This window comes from Amblyomma americanum, chromosome 11 (genome assembly GCF_052857255.1).
Source record: "Amblyomma americanum isolate KBUSLIRL-KWMA chromosome 11, ASM5285725v1, whole genome shotgun sequence".
Lineage (NCBI taxonomy): Eukaryota > Metazoa > Arthropoda > Arachnida > Ixodida > Ixodidae > Amblyomma > Amblyomma americanum.
Window position 1 is genome coordinate 53,604,498 of NC_135507.1, and position 21,646 is coordinate 53,626,143.

The 21,646-nt window shown below is 46.4% G+C and overlaps 1 long non-coding RNA gene across 1 annotated transcript; it reads left to right on the forward strand.

The window, feature by feature from the left end:
• Positions 1 to 15,666: 15,666 nt before the first annotated feature.
• Positions 15,667 to 21,435, forward strand: LOC144111103 (uncharacterized). Its single transcript, XR_013309982.1, has 3 exons — positions 15,667 to 15,752; positions 18,107 to 18,148; positions 21,401 to 21,435. It is a non-coding gene; the product is annotated as an uncharacterized LOC144111103 (long non-coding RNA).
• The last annotated feature ends 211 nt before the right edge of the window (positions 21,436 to 21,646 follow it).

A 21,646-nucleotide genomic window follows, 5' to 3' on the forward strand; every position in this document is an offset into this window, starting at 1 on the left:
ACCTCGGATGCGGCCTGAACTCGGTGACCAGAACCGCCAACGCCTTCCCTCACCAAAACAGGGCTTGCCCCCCCCCCCCACCCCCTGTGTAGTACGTGGCCACAACCTTCTATCAAGAAACCAATTAACCCTCGGCACTCCGTACCCGGCGGTTGCGCAGCAATTGGCCAAGGCGGCGGTCAGACCTGTGACGCAGCGGAGGATGCTAAGAATCTCTGGCTCCAGACAGGCCGCCATTGGAAACCAAACCTGGCAAATTTGAACGCTAGAACCTTATCCAGTTAAGCTAGCCAGTGCTTTTCGAGGAGCCAGCGGGCATTAAATGGGATGTCACAGGGTTTAGTGAAATAGGGAGGACAGGTGAGGCGTATCCAGTCCTGAGAGGCGGGCGCATACTGTGCTATCGCGGACTAGCGGACGAACGAGAACTAGATGTGGGATTACTCATCAATCAGGGTACAGCTGGCGACATACACGAGCTCTATAGTAATAACAAGCTATCGCATTTCGGCTTAATAAGAGGTACAAGCTGAATGCGGCGCAGGCCTAGGCCCCTACATCCAGCCATCATGACCAGATCGCTAGAAGCTTCTATGAAGACGTGGATTCAGCAATGAACAAAGTAAAAATCACAGTACACTGTACTGATGGGCGACATCGCTGCGAAGGCAGCCAGCAAGCAGGCCGTAGAAAAGTCGGTAGGCGACTATGGCATAGGCTCTAAGAATAGCAGTGGGGAGGTATTAGTCGAGTTCGCAGAGAGAAATAATTTACGGATCATCAATACTTTCTTCCGCAAACGAGAAGACAGGATATGGACATGGAAGAGCCCCAATGGTGTGACCAAAAACGAAATAGACATTATACTATGCGCTCACCCTGGCATCGTGCAGGATGGGGAGGTCATCGGAAAGGTGCGCCGTAGCGGCCACAGAATGGCAAGGTCGCTAATTAACTTAAACTTCAAGACGGAACGGAAGAAACTAATGAAGCGCAAGCCCATTAACGATCCAGTTAGTGATAAGAGGGAAAATTGAGGAATTTAGGATAGGGCTGCAGAACAGATATTCGACTTTAAAAAGGAAGACGATCTTAATGTTCAAGAAATGAACGATAATCTCACTGCTACCCTGATGGAGTGCACAGTAGAAGTAAGCGGTAGGAAGGTTTGACAGGATACCGACAAGCTATCTCAGGGTACGAAAGATCTGATTAAGAAACGCTAAAGCATTAGGGCGTCTAACCCTACCGACAGAATATAACTGGCAGAGCTATAGAAGTTAGTCAATCAGCGCAAGGTAGCCGACATAAGCAAGTTTAATACGGGGAGAATGGAGCATGCTCTAAAAAACGGAGGCAGCCTAGAAGCAGCGAAGAGGAAATTAGGCATAGGTAAAAAACAGATCTATGCGTCAAGAGACAAAGAGGCTAATGTCATTAGCAATATGGATAAGATAGTTAAAGTAGCCAACGAGTTCTACACAAATTATAAATTAGTTAATGTAACAGAACGTCAAGGATTGAGGCAGTAGCGCACAGCAATGGGACATCCCGCCAGTAACGAAAGAAATATAGAAAGCCTTAGGAGCAATGTAAAGGGGAAAATAAGCTAGTGAGAATCAGGTAACAGCAGATCTATTGAAGCACAGAGGGGAGATTGTGCTAGAAAAACTAGCCACCCTATATACGCACTGGCTATGACGTCGTACATACCAGAAGCTTGGAAGAACGCTAACATTATCATAATTCATAAGAAAGAAGATGCCAAGGAGCTGAAGAATTGCAGACCGATCAGCTTGCTGTCCGTTGCCTACATGGTATTTACTACGGTAATCGCTAATAAAGCAAGGACAACCTCAGACTTTAATCGACCAAATGACCAGGCAGGCTTTCGTAAAGGATACTCGACAATAGACCGTATTCACACTGTCAACCAGGTGGTAGAAAAATGCGCAGAATATAAGCAACCCCTATGCATAACCTTCAAAAGCATTTGGTTCAGTGTAATAAGCCGAATTCAAGCAGGCATTGCGGAATCAGCGCGTAGAAGAGTATATGTGAAAATACTGCAGATATATCTATACCGACTGCACAGCTACTATAGCCATCCATAAAGTCAGCATCTCATTGTCATCGGTCATCTCGCCTCATTCTTCGGATGGCCGTCACGTAACATTTTGTGTGAGGTGCGGAGTTCATCCCCATCCTGGTCCTGGAGCTACGGCACATGCGTCAGCCGTGGTCGTCGGCCGTGAGTTGTTGGCCTGCGTCGCCCGGCCGCACGTGCCCCAGCCTTCCAGACCCGAACCGACCTCGCCGTTGTTCCCCCGCCCCGTCCACCGCCCAGACCACCCCCCACGCTGAACTGCACCCGACGCAAGGACCCTACATGCCGCTCCCACCGACCCGAGACGCTGCCCACACGTCACGACACCGTTCCCCTGCCCATGCCGTTCGACACGTCCTAGGGCCTCGGCCGTCGGCTCCTCGCAACCGCGGCCCGGAAGCTTCTTTTTAAACAGAAGACCGCGCAGTTTGACCGGGACAACGAAGGACACCCAACACAGACGCGGGCATCTCGGCATCCACCGTAGAGATTGTGACAGCAAAACTTGCCACCCTGACTTCGCTCTCACACAGGATTTATTCAAGCACCGTAACCAACTAACACGTGAAATAATTGAAGCCGCACACATCGCCTGGTCAAAAGATGGCTGCGTCAGCAGCCCCTCTTTATCGATTTGTTCCAAAGAACTGGCATTTTTTGCGGGGGGGGGGGGGGGGATGATCTTAGTTATCTCCTTTGTTCAGTGCAGCATTTATGAATGACTGCGAATCTATGAATGGTTGTTATGGTTTCTTCGTTTTGTTGGAACTGTATATATGTCTCGTTCCAAGCAATAAACATCAGTTGCAAGTCAGCGCTCGTCTGTGTCGTGTCTCCCTCGTTGTCCCTGCCATACTGCGTTGTCCCTGTCATTAAATCCCCTCATTGCCATCAGACAACCCGTCTCATTCTTCGGCTGGCCATCACGCAACAATATTATACCTGATAAGCCAGTTTCGCTTGCTACATTAGATTGTCCCAGCATAGGTGGCCGCTTTTCTACAGGGGAAAATGGCAAAAAGCAAAAAGAAAATAAATTAATCCGGGGCCAAACACCAAGTTCTCCCTCATACCCCACCTGCAGCTATGCGAAGTACAATAATACATTAGTCATCTGCAGCTCGCTGATGACATTGACTTGCTAAGCCATTATGAAGATGAACTACAAAGCATGTCAACGACCTAGACAGGTAATGCAGAACGGTGAGCCTAAATTTAATACAGAACACCAAAGTAATGTTCAACATTCAGTCAGGACGCCAACCACCCAATGGCCTGCCCGCTTCCCACAGACGCTGGAAAGCCACCGGTATACCTGAGTGACCAATGACAGAGGACCAAATTGACGCGAATGGACAGCTTATAGAATACGGCCCCTGCCTAATACAAGTGGCCGAAATTCCAACACCATTGAGCCGCCTTTGCTAAAGATGTATTTCATAATTACATCTGCTTTCACGAGGAGATAAGCTACAATATCGATCGTATGTTTTTTTTTTTTGTAATCTAAGAAAGCTGTGTAAGGGAGAAGCCCTGTGTTTAGAAGAATCCCCAAGATGGAGGAAATTTGTAATAACGAATTAATTACTCTTGCCTTCCAGGGAAGCTACGTCATACGGCTACAGATTAAATAAGGAAGTTTCACAGAAACTTCGTAGTTAAAGAAAAATCCGTCGTGATCCGAGCTTCGAAGCCGGAAATATCGCCAGTCCAGAGACATTTGCTTCACCGAGCAAACAGCTTTTCATCGCTACAAAGTTAAGGAACCAGTGTGTCCGGCCTTTGTCAAATGTTTAGCCCTAATAAAAGTTGTCTATAGACAGTCTATAGACTTTTTATAGACTCTATTGCCTTCTTATAAATATTTCTTTTTGTATATTCATAGTCTAAGACTTTCTATAGTCAAAAGTCTAATAGTGTATGGCCATAAATCTATAGATTGTCTATAGACTGTCTATAGTATTTGTATTGCCTATAGACTGTTCTCTAGGGTTTCTCTATAGACAGTTTATAGACTTTATAGACGGAAGTCTATGGACAATCTATAGACTGTATAAAAAAATTTGTAAGGGAGAGCCCAGGGTGTTAACTTGTAAGCGGTGCAGGGGGAGCTCCTGTAGCATTTGCGGATGCAGGACCAAAAATCTTATCAGAATATTTTGGTGGCTAAGGATGCATTACAAGCCACACGGTGCAGCTCAGAAGCAAACTCCTTTGGTTCTAAACTTCTGACAAAGGGTATACATACAAAACCACAACCAGGTTTTCTTTGAATATTATCGCTCAAGATAGTATATTAGCGTGAATTACTTGTCAGTTCAACAAATTTTCGCTCTAACTACTGGAGGTTTAAATTATCTAGAACTTGTATGTATATTCAGGTCGTATTTATTCCACTTACTTAGCGCTGTTTCTGTATAAGCCTACTTCCACACACAAACGGTACTGGCGAACAGACCCTTGCAAAATGACCACATTAGCAACATTTAGCCTTGCTGAAAGAAAAAGTATCCTTCTGGTGCAGACAGAGCTGTTTTGTTGCTTCAACAGGTTGAGCACAATTACGTCTAATAGATTTTCATACTTTGACACTTAGTGAAACATTAAACCCCCTCAGCACATACAGCCTCCGCGGTGGCTGAGTGGTTATGGCGCTCGGCTGCTGGCCCGAAAGACGCGGGTTCGATCCCGGCCGCGGCGGTCGAATTTCGATGGAGGCGAAATTCTAGAGGCCCGTGTGCTGTGCGATGTCAGTGCACGTTAAAGAACCCCAAGTAGTCGAAGTTTCCGGAGCCCTTCACTACGGCGTCTCTCATAGCCTTAGTCGCTTTGGGATGTTAAACCCTCATAAACCAAAACCAAACCTCAGCACATAATTTATGTGGCCAAGGGCACACCAATTAAGATGACTCAAGATTAGGCATTAAATAACTAAAATATATTAATAAAATTTTTAGACACTGCGGGTAGCCTTAATGTTTATATGAAAAACATAAAGTACGTAGCATTACTTTGTTAGAATTCATCTAGAACACCTATTTTCCGAGATAGTCGCCCCCACTGATTCCACGTAATTACGCATTCAAGGCTTTCGGCAGTCTATACGCGATACTCCTCCCTAGTGTTAAGCAGTTCTTGCGTCAGGCGTTCCTTCTATTTCGATAGCTGAAAGTCGGAGGGAAACAGTTATATCAGCTTCACCTGTCGCTCTAAGTCGTTGACAGATGAAGCGTCGCGCCAGGAGAAGTTTTGTGTCGATTCTGACCGTCTTGCGTTGAGAAAATTAGGCGGATCGAGCAGAAAATTTGGACACTAATACTTCGGAGTCCAAGCTTGCTAGGAGAGTTTTACCAAACTGAATGCATGTTAATACGAATGCCTCTTAGTTCCTATTATGTCCATGACCACTTACTGCAGTAACTAAAAAGTTAATGAATCGATTTTAGCTAATTATATGATGACGGCGCCAACTATCATCTGACTTTGTGTCCCCCTGGTCGCATAACTTGTGCGCAAAGGTGGATTTCAGGTACCTATCCGCGCCTAATTTTCAAAAATCTGGAAAGCACAATTTCGATTACTCTCTAATTCCCGTCTTACATTACTATTTAACAGCCTGATAACTGTCTTATCCTGACCCGGCTAGTCTCGAAAGCCGATTTTACATGCAGGCGTGACGCAGGAGGCAGCCCAACTGAGAAATAAACAAAAATGCTAATAAAATTTTAAATACGCTGTAGCATATTAACGCAACAAAAAGTTTTAGTTCATTTGGATTTGCACCTCTCGTCGTAAATTCCTGCTCTTTTTGCCGCTGGCAGTACACTGAAGCGGTCACCTCGAAAGATCTGTCATAAAACAGACTGTGTCCTTCTTTCCTTGCATAGAGACATCACACACAAAAGGAAACAGCATCAAAAACCCAAACATAAAAAGATATAGTGAAAATAGAAAACGCACAAAGACGGGCTGTGGGATTGATTTATAATAAATTTAAGAGAACTGATTCCCCATCAGCTCGGAATTTCTTCTTCATCATATGTTCCACCATCAACGGCTCGAAAAACTCGTCACCAACATATCCACGCCTTAACACCATATTTCGCGAGAACAAACTTGTTCAAGTATTTGTAATTTCCCCGTATAATAAAAGAGTGGAATATGTTGCCCGAAACTATTGTCACCAGTAAAAATTTTGGAAGTAGGCTGAGCAGTGTAAAAGAAAGCGCGCAATCCGCATTAAATCTGCAGTATCAGGTAAATAAATAAATTTTACATAAAATAAAAAGTTGACTGAACATGCATTCACATTCAAACAACTTTTCGTCCCCGAACACGTATGACCCCGCATGAACCCATATCAACCGGTTAGGACCGGAACGGAATGTCGAGCCAAACCCGGAACTGAACCCGGAAAGCCTGAACCCGAACCGAACCCGGAAAAGATTGCGGTTCAACACCCTGGTACTAGCCCTCTTCAACATCATCGCCGAACTACCTATAGAATACTCGCAGAATAAGAGACATAAAATCAACGACTTTTTCCTTCAATGCAACAAGCGTTAAATTGTTTTTCAGGAGAATATAATCGTACTTCTGGGCAGCTTATTATAGAAACTTGCTGAGATGCTAGCCTTGGGCTGCTATTACGGTACCGGTTAGAATCACGAGAAATGAAAACCTGGTTGCTGCCAGATTAGCAAACCCTGCACTTTGTCCACAACGAAATGAATGGCATTCAAAAGGCACCGCTGTATATATACATCTGCCATGGTTAGTAAGAACGTGGGGAGGGTGTGAACAAGTAACACTACTGCTTTCTTGGGTCAGCGTATTAACTATGTGCTTTAAAGATCTGACCTGTCTGATATGAATAACATTTCCCCGCCATTCATTTCAGTCCTCGCCAGATGTCGAGCAGTCATTCCGGCAGTGAAAGTGTAAATAGTTGCTCGACGCCTTCTCTAAAAGTACAGAGGGCGAACATGTGCTCATTGTCGAGGAAGGCATTTACAAAAGGCAGCGCGGCTCTGTATGACTGGTCTGCCATAGGACCCAGCTGTAGCGTCTGCTATTTGTGTGGTAAACGAATTGTTCTTCACGCTTCCTGAAAAAAACGTTAGAGATCGCTGCGGCTACCTGCATTGGAGGAATGCGATAGCTTCGACACTCGTCGAGTTTCTTTGCCTCTTTTAGTCCATTGACGTTCGCTTCGAATTAGTTCAATAATTAACATACGTCATTAAAACCTTTTGTTTCATTAATTATCACTCATCATGCAAACACATTCCAATACATTAAAAACTTTATTTTCACTTCTTTGCCTATTTTTTCACTATTTTGACGTCCATAGTTGCTTTCCCGTCCATGCACTAACTATATCGACGTCCGCGCAATTTCGACGTTTTTTACATTATTGCCTATAATTAATCAATTAACTAATCATCCTGTTTAGATTTATTTTTTTGTTTATGATCCTCACATTATCCTCTATCAATCAAAGTCATTCGTTTGATGTTAACTCACAATCGCTGCGGACACGTTTTGGTGACACGCTTTGGTGACACGACCCCGTCGACAGCCTAGAATCGCTTTCGCATTAATAATCATATAAGTAGGGTTCGAGTTCGTGGTTTAAGCCGAAAGGAAAAAGCAGCTGGTGCGGAAAAATAAACATGCGCCAAATTCATTTTTAGTGCGCTAGCACTTATAGTGAAACACGTTAGAACTGATGCTTGGCGATTTGGTACGCCATTTCAAAAAGCAACAGCGCGACTTGTGACAGGGACTGAAGGAAAGACACTCGAGTGCAGGCGCTGTCTTGCAACAAAAGTTTTATTGCTTGGAACAAGGAAATATATAATATGCTCCAAACAAAAATGCTCGTTCACGCTCACGCTCTTTCATACACAGGAACAACCGAACGAACAAATGTACATGATAACAACATCATCACTTCCCTGGGGCCCGAAACCCAAATTATTTTGCTGACATTGCTGTGGAGGTGCTTCTAATGCATGTGTCCTTGGATCATTCATTGTGTGCGGCTTAAATAATTTCACGCCGTACCTTATTACTGGGCTTGCTTAACACCTTTGTTTATGTGAAGCATGGGTGGCAAGGTTTAGTTTCGCAATATCTGCACTGTTTTCAACTCGGCATTTCACAGTTTCGTACACATTATTATTGTACTCTTTTATGCGTCTCCGCCGCGGTGGCTCAGTGGTTATGGCGCTCGGCTACTGACCCGAAAGACGCGGGTTTGATCCCGGCCGTGGCGGTCGAATTTCTATGGAGGCGAAATTCTAGTGGCCCGTGCATTGTGCGATGTCAGTACACGTTAAAGAACCCCAGGTGGTCGAAATATTCGGAGTCCTTCACTACGGCGTCCCTCATAGCGTGAGTTGCTTTGGGACGTTAAACCCCCATAAACCATTAACCAAGCCAATACATATCCTCCTCTTGGCCACGTATTGCTTGCCGCAAGATAATGGTACGGCACAGACGATACCTTCTTGACATATGCTACGAACTGACTGTCATGCTTTGTAGTGTAAAATTGTGGAATGAATTCGGTGTTAACTATTTTGAACATATTTGCAAGATTTTCGGAACCCGAAGAAACAACTCTGATTGGGCTCGATTGCCTATCTCATCAGTCTGTGTCAGAAATTATGAATATAGGGAAGAATTGTCTTCTTTCGTAGCGAGAGCTACACTAGGCTACCAGTCGAGCATTTCGCGGTGGCTGGGAGAGGCCAATTGTGCGCATGCGCCGTATACCATGGCAACCAAAGAGGAGCAGCTGGTGCGGCGTGCGTTTCGCCACCGTCGGAGTCGCGCGCTTCGTCGCCACCTCGCCGCAGGCCGCTCTATCACCCGAACCGCGCGTCGCATCCGCAGCATTGCGTATATAAGGCGGAGATGTAATGGGCAGCTCTATCACAACGTTCACATGCATGCAGAGAAGGACAGTCCAGCCGCAGCTAAATGGCGGTATAGACAAGAGAATATCAACTCTTCCGATCCTGAGGTTGTCGCCTGGCGCTTGGCTACTCAACAAAGAGAGAATGAGCGTAACAAGGGGAAAAGAGCAGCGGAGACGCCCGAACAGAGAGAAGAACGCCTTGCCAGACGGAGATGCCAGACTGCCAAGCGTAATAGATTGCGCATAACCGCCGAGATGGAGCCTAATGTCTCATTGCTAAACATACAGTGACAACAAGCTCAGCCACGGAAACGTACCTCTAGCTACGTATATCCTGGCATAGCCGAGCTAAGCCACTGCCAATTTTTTTTTCCTTCATGGGTTCTGTCAGTTCCTCCTTCTTGTTTCTGCTCAACCTACTTAGGATTGCTTCTGATACAAAGACAAGCAGCTGCTTGCGATAACCCACCTTCACAAGACGACCGGTCTCGTTATCGAAACTTTCTTGCATAGAGTGAATACAGAATTTACTTTGCGCATTTTTATAGCATGACAGCCACGGCACCTTTAACCAGTTTGAATGCGACGAAGCAAACGGAAGCAATGGCTTATTGCTTCGTGGCTCATAGGAGCACCAAGTGGGATTTGACAACAATCTGGGTTTCACGTCGAGAAATATATTCATGTTATTTTCAAGTGCTTCACTATTTAGTGTCAATGAATGCAAGCACTGAACAAATAAGCTGTGATTTGTGGTAAGTGATAAGACCGCGTTAAAATTATGGGCATTGGTGTTTAACATGGTAAACAAAAAAGTCGACTTATCGATAACACTGCAAAACATTTTACCTTTCCAGTTGCCATCGAAGCTCCCTAGTGTTTTCCGCTAATAACAGTTACAGTAACAAAATTATAATAACTAGACATTAGCCAAAGCACATAAGTTTGCTTGCTATGGTATATGGTGTTTAGAGACCTGGATCACGCTTTATAGTGAAATATATATACGCATGATCTCACAAACAGGTACGCGCTAGGAGCGATAGAAGTCAGGTGCGCAGAGAGTGGTCAGAGACTCATTACATCAGAGCCAAACATATCGATGACATAAACAGGAGATTTGGTTAAAAAAGATTATGCAACACACCTGATGCGGCGCACGGCACTGTCACAGTAGGGGAGATTCCAAGCGGGCAGTAGCGGGTACGATCGTTCAATCATGTGCATCGTGTCTTCAAAGTGCTCATTGGTTAACGCTTTCTTATTCACCGGCTTCTCTTACGCTTAAGGCAACCCCTAGATGGAAAGGCCAATCACCGAGGAGGAAGTAAGGGCCGCCATAGGGGAAGCCAGAAAGAATACGGCAGCCGGAAATGACCGAATAAATAACACTACATTAGAAACATGGGAGACACGGCCATCGTCGAACTTGCCAAGTACCTAAGCGAAATCTGGGAAAAAGGAATCGTACCGGCGGAATGGAGACATGCAGAGGTAATTATGACACCCAAGCCGGGCAAAAGACTCCGAATCGGAAACCTCAGACCAATCTTACTAGCCTCCTGCCTATAGGGAAGGTATACGAGAGAGTGGTCAATGAAAGGATCACAAACTACATGGAGGACAAGGGATATTACCTTGATGCCATGTTCGGCTTCAGAAGGGGGCTGTCCGCGCAATACGTACTCCTACAATTAAAGGAGGAAGTCCTAACTGAAATACGAAGTGGAGAACACATAGTACGTGCGCTTAACATAAAGGGAGCCTTCGATAACGTGGGACATGCGGCCATCATGGAAGGTTCCAATGACATAAACTGCGGAAACAGAGCCTTCCGATATGCCAAAGCCTTCTTGATGGAACGAACGGCTACGATAGGCCTCGGAAACACAAGATCTGAGAGCTTCACGGTGCCAAACAAGGGCACCCCGCAAGGCTCAGTAATATCACCGCTACTATTGAACGTAGCGTTTATAGGACTTACGAAAGTACTGGACGAAATAGAAAGCATCAGCTACGCAATGTATGCAGATGACATAATAATATGGACAACCACAGGCTCCCTAGCAGCAAATGAAGAGCGGCTAGGGCCAGAGGATTATCGTGCTGAGCAGAAAAATCAGAATATGCAAGAATAAAAAAAATACACGTAAATACGACTCCCAAATCACCCTGAAACTCGGAAATAAGACAACACCTGAGAAAACGGAAGTCAGAGTGCTTGGAATGTGGCTGCAAAACACAGGACGATGCAGCAAAACCATTGCCTCTCTTAAGAATACAACAAAGCAAGTCGCCAGAATCGTGCTAAGAGTCAGCAGTAAAAAGAAAGGGATGAGAGAACAGGATACATAGAGAGTCTCGTCACGAGCAGGGTAACGTACAGTCTCCCCTACCACAAACTAAACAAGCAAGAGACTCTACAAATCGACACCATACTACACAAAGCGTACAAAACGGTGCTCAAACTTCCAATGTCAACACCAACCGAAAAGCTAATGGCACTGGGAGTATCGAACAGCTTCGACGAACTGCGAGAAGCTCGACGCAGTGCGCAACTAGACATACTCACTCAAACCAGAACGGGAAGACACCTAATGGAGAAATTAGGGGTACCCCTGGGCGCACAAAGAGACAAGAAGATTAATAATGAAGACAGAAACAACATCCGGGTAAGACCCATACCCGGACACATGGACCCCAATATACACCATGAAAGACGAAAAGCCAGAGTCTGAGCACTCAGCAGGGAATTCAGCGACAATCCCAGCGCAGTATACACGGACGCAGCAAAGTACCGATGCCAACGCAAAACGATCGCCGTTGTAACAGACAAAGGAGGGAAAGAAATAACCAGCGCAACCATAAACAACCCCAGAATAGAGGCAGCTGAAGAGGCCGCCATTGCTCTGGCAATATTGCACGGCAACACAACAGGACAGAACCCCACTACACTATAGTGGCGGACTCTAAACAAGCATGCAGAAACTACACAAGAGGCAGGATCGACAGCATCGTAAATCGTATTCTACACACGAGAAGACATATAAACACTAATAAAAGTATAGCGTGGGTTCCGGTACATGAGGGGATGATGGGCAACGTGGCAGCAAACGAGTTAGCTCGAGGGTACGTCAACCGAGCAGTCAGCGCTGGATTAAGGGGAGGGGGGGGGGCTTAGGGGGCTGCAGCCCAGGGCCTCACCTCGGACAGTAGGAGAAGGGGGCCCATTTATTCTCCTGCTTAGAATATGGAACCATGGGCAACGGAACTTCGAGCGACATGTATGAAGCGAGAAAACCAGAACGAGCAGACGGGGCCCCCCGCCTAATTTAACAGCATGCGTTTAACCTGATCATTTGGGGAGAGCTTGTCGAGCAGCAAAAACAGGAATCACATTGAGTAAAGCTGAGATTCGGGAGAGTTGGTAAGCATTCATGGTGGGTGAACAGCGCAACAAAGCCGGGATAAAGGGACAAAGCACTTGTCTTGCCTTTGTCCCGCCTTTGTTGCGCTGTTCACCCACCATGAAAAACAGGAATCCCCCGCCACCCCGGCGGGGCTCTCTTTCTTACGAAGCAAGGTGCGTTTGCTTGGAAGAGTTTTCGTGGTTTCCTGTCAGTCCGTCTGTCCAGTGCTGTCTGGAGAGGAGGGGCAAGGAGGAAACACCTAAAACGTGTAATGTGGGATGAAGACCTAAATCTCCCTCGTCACCACCACGCCACCCTCCATCTCTCTAGTTCGGCCGCTGTCCTTCTCGTACAAATCATGTGCTGCAGTACCCAACAGTGCCTCCCATTCGACCTTTCTTTACCGTGATGGTAATTTGGGCGGGGGAGGATGAGTCCGATAGCAGATGATGATGAGTCTGATGGCAGAGTCTAGGCAGGACAGGAAAGAAGACGTCACACGTGCTTTTGTCCGCGTGCCGTGGGGCATGGAATGTTCACTGTTCGGACCAGGATTGTGGAAGAATGAAGGGGAAGTTGGAGAGCTGGACACAAAGGCCTGTCTCCAGGGCCAATTCCTGCCTTGTGGCTGCGCACCCTAGCGCGGGCTCGATGGAAAAAGTAGGTCAGGCTGGCCGCCGAACTCTCCAGAAAGAAGTAGAAAAAGGTGACTCCGAGGCGACGGAGGGCGCGTAATTTCGCCCGATCTAGGAGTCGCCCTCACCCCTTCGTTCTCGCGCTCGCCGTCGACGGGGCGAAAGAAAAATCGAGAACCTCCCAGAACAGATGATTGCTCCTAGCCAATAGGAAGACATGATCGGAACGGGAGAAGGAGTGAGTTTGTACGGAGAAGGAGGGAATTTGTACAAGGAACTCTATGCGTATGTGAACGCCTGCTTTGGCGCTAGTAAAAAACAGACGCGGCGCGCGTCTATGAAAGAAAGTTGATCGCGGGCTGCGATTCAGCCCCGAGCCGCCGGCTAAGCTTGCATAAGCCCGCCCTCTGTGCAGCTCCCGGGGGCTACACCACTCTCGGCCAGCCACGGACCATCCAGGCAGCGTGCGCCAGTCATCGGGACGGCCACCGTTGGACACCTGCGGTCTCGTCGGACTGACGAAGTGCCCGGTGCGGTGAACAATTATCATCCATTCATGCGAAAATGATCGGTCGGAAGCATCAAAGTGGTGCGTCTAAACGAAAGGCGAAGTTACAGAGGAGTGTGAAAAGAAGCTACCAAAGATGAAAAGTACCTACTGAATTCAGCTTCCGCGGAGCAGTATAATCGCTCTACCCAGAGCCCCTGTCAAACTCCCAATAGTACCGACTGTGCTTCTGTGGAGGACTTGCCAACTCCATCACCACGGTTTCTTTGCAAGAAGCAAGGTTTGACTCATCGTGGTTGTCTGGATCCTGTGAAAACGGTGCCAACCTTGGTCGTCCATATTTCTGAGCAATCGACGCTAACCGAGTCCTGTTCTTGAGTCAGCAACGTCTATGCTACTCGGCTGGGCCCCTGCCACAGAGCTCCAGGTGTCCGGTCCGCCACGCCCGATTTCTACTACTGCTGATCAACAGGTGTCAAACCTCCCCGATGAGCCGCCTCCAACAACACTCCGAGAGCCGACTCACTTGTTTCCTGCCAGTTTCGCTTCAAATAATCATGTTCCCACCCACAAAGTTTGCCTCGAGAGGACGAATGAGACGGCTTCTCGTTGCGGCAACAGAGAAGTACAGACACCCCCGCAGCAAGAGGCACGTTGCGAGATTCTCCGAAGTGAATCTGCTAAGTGGCCGGACGTTACTACTGACAGCTGTCGGAGTGTATGCCTTGCGAAAGGGCCATTGTATTTTCAAATCGGGCAGAAAATGTTCCGTCTTCCGAACGGAAATAGAAAACTCAGAAACGCTATATGTCAGCTCATCTTTTCGTGCGAAAGGCTGTAAATGGGGAGGCGTACGAGCGACACTGGTTAATGTACTCGGACTCCAAAGGTTCCGTTTACTGTTGCATGTGCAAACTATTTTCGATTTCAAGCAACCCCAGTGCTTTCACCGCGCACGGCTTTTCTGATTGGAAAAGAGCAGAAGAAAAGGTTGGCGCACATGAAAATAGCGTCGAGCACCGGAGCTGCGTGGCAGCATGGCTCGTCCGCTCTAACTCGAGTAGCACACTTGACAAGGAGCTGGTTAAGCATTTAAGCATCTTGTCACTTAGACCGCTTACTGGACAGAGGTGCTGAAGCGCGTAGTCGTTGTAGTTAAGCTTCTACCTGAGCGCAACCCAGCGTTTAGGGGCAGTGAGGAAATTTTTGGTTCACCGAGAAATGACAATTATATGGAAGTGCATGAGGCCATTGCCAAGTTAGATCCCTTTCTAGAGGAGCGCATTAAACGCTACGGGAACAAAGGAAAAGGTCGCCCATCGTATGTGTCAAAAACCATTTGCGACGAATTTATCGAGCATATGCCAAAGGCTGTCAAGGAACGTCTCGATGACGAAGTGAAACGCGTAAAATACTTCTCTTCAATTCTTGATTCGACTCCAGATTTTACTCACGTTGATCAGCAGTCAGTTGTTTTACGATGCTATTTAAATCGGAAAGTGTACGAAGGCTTTCTTGGAATTGTTCCAATCGAATCACATACCAGCTTGTATCTTTTCGATACCGTGATGTCCCTCTTGTCGACCAATGGCATCTCCATTGATGATTGTAGGGTCCAAGCTTATGATAATGCGAGTAATATGTGAGGAAAATACAAAGGACTGAAAGCTCAAATCAAACACCTGAATGAATTGGCAGTCTACGTCCCGTGTACTGGCCACTCACTGAACTAGACTTAGTCGGCGCGTGTAGCGTTGACAGTGACATTCCGCACTATAGGTCAAGTGCACTTGATTTTTTTTTCTGCCAGATATGCTCGATCAACAGTGCTCGATCATAACTCTTGAATATGAGCACTACTCAGTGAAATGGCAGATAAATGCCTCTAGAACATTTTCTGGCGTAGGCGATGGTAGGGAAGTGAAGCTTGCAATAAATGCTACATAAATAACGGACTATTTCTTGTTTCGTTTCGCTACCTCAGCGCTGGTTAATTTCTCCCGTAAACAGCGCAGAACACTTGAGAGATATAAACGTCATCAGGAAACGCTAGAAAATTTGACGCAGTGTTCGAAGAAAGAGTAACCGAGGTGGAGACCGACGCTATTTCTCCATCTCCCGTTTTGCTAGTCACTTGCAGGCATGTCTCATCTGTTTCGCAGCAGTAAGTGATATATGAGCTGTTTTATAACAAGGGTATACTTTGATGCCCCAGTCAGGCGGCTAATATCGGCGCCTATTAGTCAGTGAACATGGGGCTCAATGGGGTGCAGCCGGCACAACAGAGCGATTTTCAGTGGTCTTTGAACTAGATAGGCATCCACTCATCCAGGTGAGCGAAACGCCATTGGAATGTGAAAGGCGCTTGAGCGGAGCATCCCGCTCACTGCATTCGAAAAAAAAATAATGAGGCGCAAAAATTCGAAGCAAACGAAGTAAATCTTTGAGTAATGTCGAAAGCTGTAGACTGCGTTAAATATGCCACAAATTGCTTTTATTTGGTACACTTTCAAATGTAAGCGAGCCGTTGCCGTTTTTGTTCTGCACAGTGTTTCTGTGTTTTGGTGTTTTTTTTTTCTTATTTGCACTTTGTAACCACCGAGAAACAAAAGTGCCCCAAATCACAGCTGTAGGAGCCATAGCAGTCGTGCACAGTACAGTGACGGTCACCGATATGTGGCAGATTTGTCGCTGAAAAAAAAATCACATCAGAATCGCCGTATGTATGCTAGAAACTGCAGTGGCAGCGTTGTTATGTGTGGGGGATGGAATGTTCTGTCTTAACTGTCGAAGAATTCGGCGGACTTTCTGCTGTTTGTTTCAAGACGCAGTTTAGGGGTTATTTCGGCGAAAATTCTTTTCCACGGTTCAACTAGTTTTTTCTTTTAGGACGGAAGAGGTGATATATAGTGAGATTCCTGTATGGTCAGAAGTCACTTATAGTCTATCTTATAGCCTGGCCATTTTATTGAAAAGAACTGTGCTTGTAGAATTAAACGCTATCGACGTTTAAAAAAGTAACGGAAGATAAATGATGGAACCGTTAGACAAAACCTCAAGCGGATGTTGACTGCCAAAAGATGGGTTGTAATGTTAATCCTCGGTTGTTGCGCTGGGCTGAGCATCAAGACGGGACTTAAGTGGCATGCAGTGAGGCGGCAGCGCTCAACCTGCCGCTTGCCGTCGCGGTTGCGAAACATTATTTTCGTGACGCTTATGGATGGTTTCGCGTCAGTGTATTCTTTGCTTGCGGTGGAGAAAGCTGCTTAACCAAGTAACTGTCCAAGACAGATGATGACAGCGAACATTGCGATGCTAGCAGACGACATTTGGCGAGGAGGTTCGGCCTCGCAGTCTACAGAGACGTGTAACATAGCGGAGAAATGCCTCAAATTGCACGTTTGAACCAAGTCAACAGTACCACCGTCCCGCCAGGCTCCTGTTTCTCCTACTGATACTCAGCTAGTTGCGGCGTAAATGCCATCCATACTGACTTTTCTCGGCTAAAACCGAATTAACAAAAACGAATGTAATCAGATGAGAAACTGCGAGTCGACGCGAAGCGCTTCTCAACTCGTCGGAACAAAGTTCAAGAATAATTAGGTATATCTTTATTTCTTTATCTACTTGATAATATCAAAATACCGCATACGAGCATTTAGCCGCAGCAGGAGTGGTATACATAAATACTAAGAGTGTTCAAAATTGTGCTAGTTTGTTATTGCCATGGTTCTGCATTGCTGCGCTTTTGGAATTTTTGATACAAAACGTGAAACAAAACAAGAACAAATACGCAGTCAGTATTATGTATTCTTTTTCCACGTTTTCTGTCGAAGTTTCCTAGAGCGCGACAAGGTCAAACCATAATGTCTAAGTTTAGCGTACAAGCAAGAGAATAAAAAATGAAACAAGTAACCTGCAAAACTAGCGCACAGAGGCAAAGCAATAACATGAATTTAGCAGAGAAAGGTAGTTTAGTTTAGTTTATGGGGGTTTAACGTCCCAAAGCGGCTCAGGCTATGAGAGATGCCGTAGGGAAGGGCTCCGGAAATTTCGACCACCTGGGGTTCCTTAAAGTGCACTGACATCGCACAGTACACGGGCCTCTAGAATTTCGCCTCCATCGAAATTCGATCGCCGCGGCCGGGATCGAACCCGCGTCTTTCGGGCCAGCAGCCGAGCGCCATAACCGATGAGCCACCGCGGCGGCCCAGCAGGGAAAGAGCCGAAGAAGCGGGTAATTTCTCGGCTTGAAACACTGCCACTTTAGTTATTTCTGCACAACTGATGAATACAATGAATCTTCTTTACCACCACGTGTTCATAAAATAACAGGTCACAGGTCGACGCACTGTGTGCAATAAGACAACGGAAAAATTCCTCCAAGGCAATGTATAAATTCCCCCAAGGCAACGCAAAAAATTCTTCCTGGTTCTTTTTTTTTTTCGCAGAGCATTGACCATCCTTCATAGCCGACTTTCCATCAGGCTGGTGGCTGAACTGTGCTTCTCTTTACAGATTCCCGTGTGCAACTCTTAATCTTGGGAGTGATTTTAACAGGTAATCCAAACAATCGCTGTTTTTGGCTGCTGCAATTTGACTACTGAAGCACCCGTCCTTCTTAAACTTTATCTGTCTGCCCATTAAGCAACCCAAGAAAAACGGTGTGTGTGTGTGTGTGTGTGTGTGTGTGTGTGTGTGTGTGTGTGTGTGTGTGTGTGTGTGTGTGTGTGTGTGTGTGTGTGTGTGTGTGTGTGTGTGTGTGTGTGTGTGTGTGTGTGTGTGTGTGTGTGTGTGTGTGTGTGTGTGTGTGTGTGTGTGTGTGTGTGTGTGCGTGTGCGCGTGTGCGCGTGTGTGCGTGTGTGTGTGTGTGTGTGTGTGTGTGTGTGCGTGTGTGTGTTTGTGTGTGTGTGTGTGTGTGTGTGTGTGTGTGTGTGTGTGTGTGTGTGTGTGTGTGTGTGTGTGTGTGTGTGTGTGTGTGTGTGTGTGTGTGTGTGTGTGTGTGTGTGTGTGTGTGTGTGTGTGTGTGTGTGTGTGTGTGTGTGTGTGTGTGTGTGTGTGTGTGTGTGTGTGTGTGTGTGTGTGTGTGTGTGTGTGTGTGTGTGTGTGTGTGTGTGTGTGTGTGTGTGTGTGTGTGTGCGTGTGCGTGCGTGTGTGTGTGTGTGTGGGGGGGGGGGAGAGAGAGAAGGCTACTCGCACTTACGTCGCTCTTCCAAGAAGACAAGTATAGGCATATTTCAGAGAAATAAGCACTTTTGTGCTTGCTATAGAAACAGTTACCTCAGGATAATTGATTTCATGGCAGCATGCTGACTAGTCGGAACTTGTTAACCCTCCAAAGCCCACATAGACTTGTTGTGTGTAGCCAGCACTTCCCATTGGAACTGTTTAGTGCGCACTGTCAGCAAGGCGTGAGAAAAAGACAGGGCATGAATGTGCAACGGCCAGCCGTCCTTCAAACAGCCCTTTATCTCGTTTTCTGACATCTGCAGTGAGAGAAACTGGAAGACAACTACTGGATAAAAAATTATTTCTTGCTCCTGGGCCAGAAAGTTGATTAGTGGCCATCGACTTACTCTTTGGCCCAGCTCCAACTAGCTACACCAAATGGACCAAATGCTAATCGTTGCTGGTTGATAGCTCGATTTTTAAAATTTCAGCGCCGCTAACGACACTGTCGAAATTGGCTATTGGATGTGCTTACATTAGCTAGCAAAGTGTGGAAAATAATTTTTTACATCATTCGTCTATAATATATGTAATAAAGAGTTAAGGCCCCGCGAAAGAACTATCACCCGCTTAACCTAAACAACTTCGTCTCAAAAATTTTCCCGCAGTTTATATTCCACCAGTTTCTTGTAAGTCTACTAAGCCGTTGTCCCGTGTTCCGCGTCATATACGAGCTGAACAAATCAGAAAACGGCGCGGGCAGCGTTTTATTCGTACGTACTAAGAAAGCTGTTATAGTGGAAGTGTACTCGACGCTTTCAGGAATTAACTCGGCCCAGTCGTGTGATGCACACGGCCGTTTACTGGGCTCCTTGCCGGGGTGAAAAGTTCAAGCAGCAAAGTTTTAGCTGTGATTTTATTTTTCGGCAGCGGCAGCAGCATCGGAGACGTGTTGCTTTCGACCTTACCTGTATACCTTCGTATCTACGGATTCCTGCTGGAAGACTCATCGTCATTGCTTCAGCGACTAAGACTGGCAGACTGGTGGCTCGGCTGCGCTTTTCTACTTGCTTGGGGACTGTGGCAGACTGTTTACACAATCGCAGTTCAGCGCATTACAACCTGAAATAGTTTAGTGTTTCCCAGTCGGCGATCATTTGTAAAGGGCGGCAACATCTGGAAACACTTCTAGTCCTTGCAGTCTGCTATTGGAGTTGCCACATCAGAGCCGTGCTGCTTACTACCGCGCGTGTTCATTCTTTGAAACTGCTTCTTTCTTACGGACACTATAATGTCGACGTTTCTGTGATGAGGGCAGGCGGCTGGGCTTTGCTTTGGAGCTTGCTTGGCGGCTCTGATAGACTCTGACTACACAAGCACAGTTCATCGCATTACAACTTGAATTAGTGTGGCCGTTGGTAGTCATTCGAAATGGTGGCAGCACCTGGAAACACCTCTAAACGTGCAATCTGAACTTGTGGGCTAGTAATTGTCAGCATTCTCGTTGTACCGCTGCGATTTTATTCGTGCTGTCGTGGCTGCCACAGCTTCCACTGGTACAAAATCACGCAATAGGATTAGCCGATAGTTTCTTAGCATATGCTTTTAGCTCCTATTTACTCGCCCTCTTATTGTTTATCTTTGCTTTTTTTACACTATACTGGAAACCTTATTACAGTGCCAGCAGCCTGTAGAGGATGAAGGGTCTGTGAAATGTAGAGTATTCATGCCACATTGGAAAATGTCTTGTGCCGGTTTTTTTTAAACTATTGGGGGAACTGATAATAAATAATTGTTACTAATGTTTTGTCTAAAAGTTCGATTTTGAGATCTTGCGATCATATGATAGAGAATTTGTTTATCTTTTAGAAAGTATATTATACTGGGGTGTTCGCGATTTCAAAAATGATCTCTCGGTCCTTTTTCGTCGTCATATCGACCGTAATATCCCACAGCACACGGGCGCCTTTAGCGTTTCACCTCCATCGAAGTGCGACCGCAGCGGCCGGGATCGAACCCACGTCTTTCGGGTCAGCGGCCGAGCGTCATAATAACTGAGCCATCGCGGCGGATACGACTCAGTAGCGTGTTTGCCTTCCGAGTCTGCGGGCGCGGCTTTGAAGCCGCGTTTCGAAAGAGGCGAAATGCAAAAGGCGCCCATGTGCTGTGCAAAATCAGGGCACATTTGAAAACCCTAGATTGTCGAAATTATTCAGTAGCCCTCCGCTACTGAGTCTCACGGAGAAGTGAGACAGTTGCCGCGTCTCTGATTTCTTGATTTCGAATCAGCATTCAACTCAGGAATGCGCGCTGAATATCTGGGCTCTAAAAGCTTTGCTAAATCCGCCGTCTCCTGCGAGAATACATTGTACAGACACGAAATATGATTTATTTTCACGCTACACAGCTCAAGCCCAAAACCTAGTTATTTTTTCGAGGTAGCATCATTAAGCGGCTCCCCAAAGCCCATTGCGTCCTTTCGTGGGCAAAATCCATTTTCGAACACCATTTTGCCTTTCGTAACTCTTCTTCCAGGCCGTCACAGTATTTTGAAAAGGCGACATCTGGATTGTAAGCAGTGTAGGACACGACTTCGGTAGATGTACTTATATTTTTAAAAAGAGCAAACTATTTCTTTTCCAGGTGTGGACGGAAGCGCGAAGACACCCACAGGTACGGATCTAGATTTTTTGAAGCGAAAAACTTCGCTACGCTAGGTAAAGCCGTCGTCGCGTAGGCCGCAGAATGACCTTGAACGACCTTCAGCCCAACCACATTAACCGTGTATGACCACATGGGGCACAGCTATAGTGTCGAACCCTTGACGCATCACGTTTAGTTGCCCGTTGACATTGGGTGACCTTTGGGTTGAACTTTGACCTTAAGAAC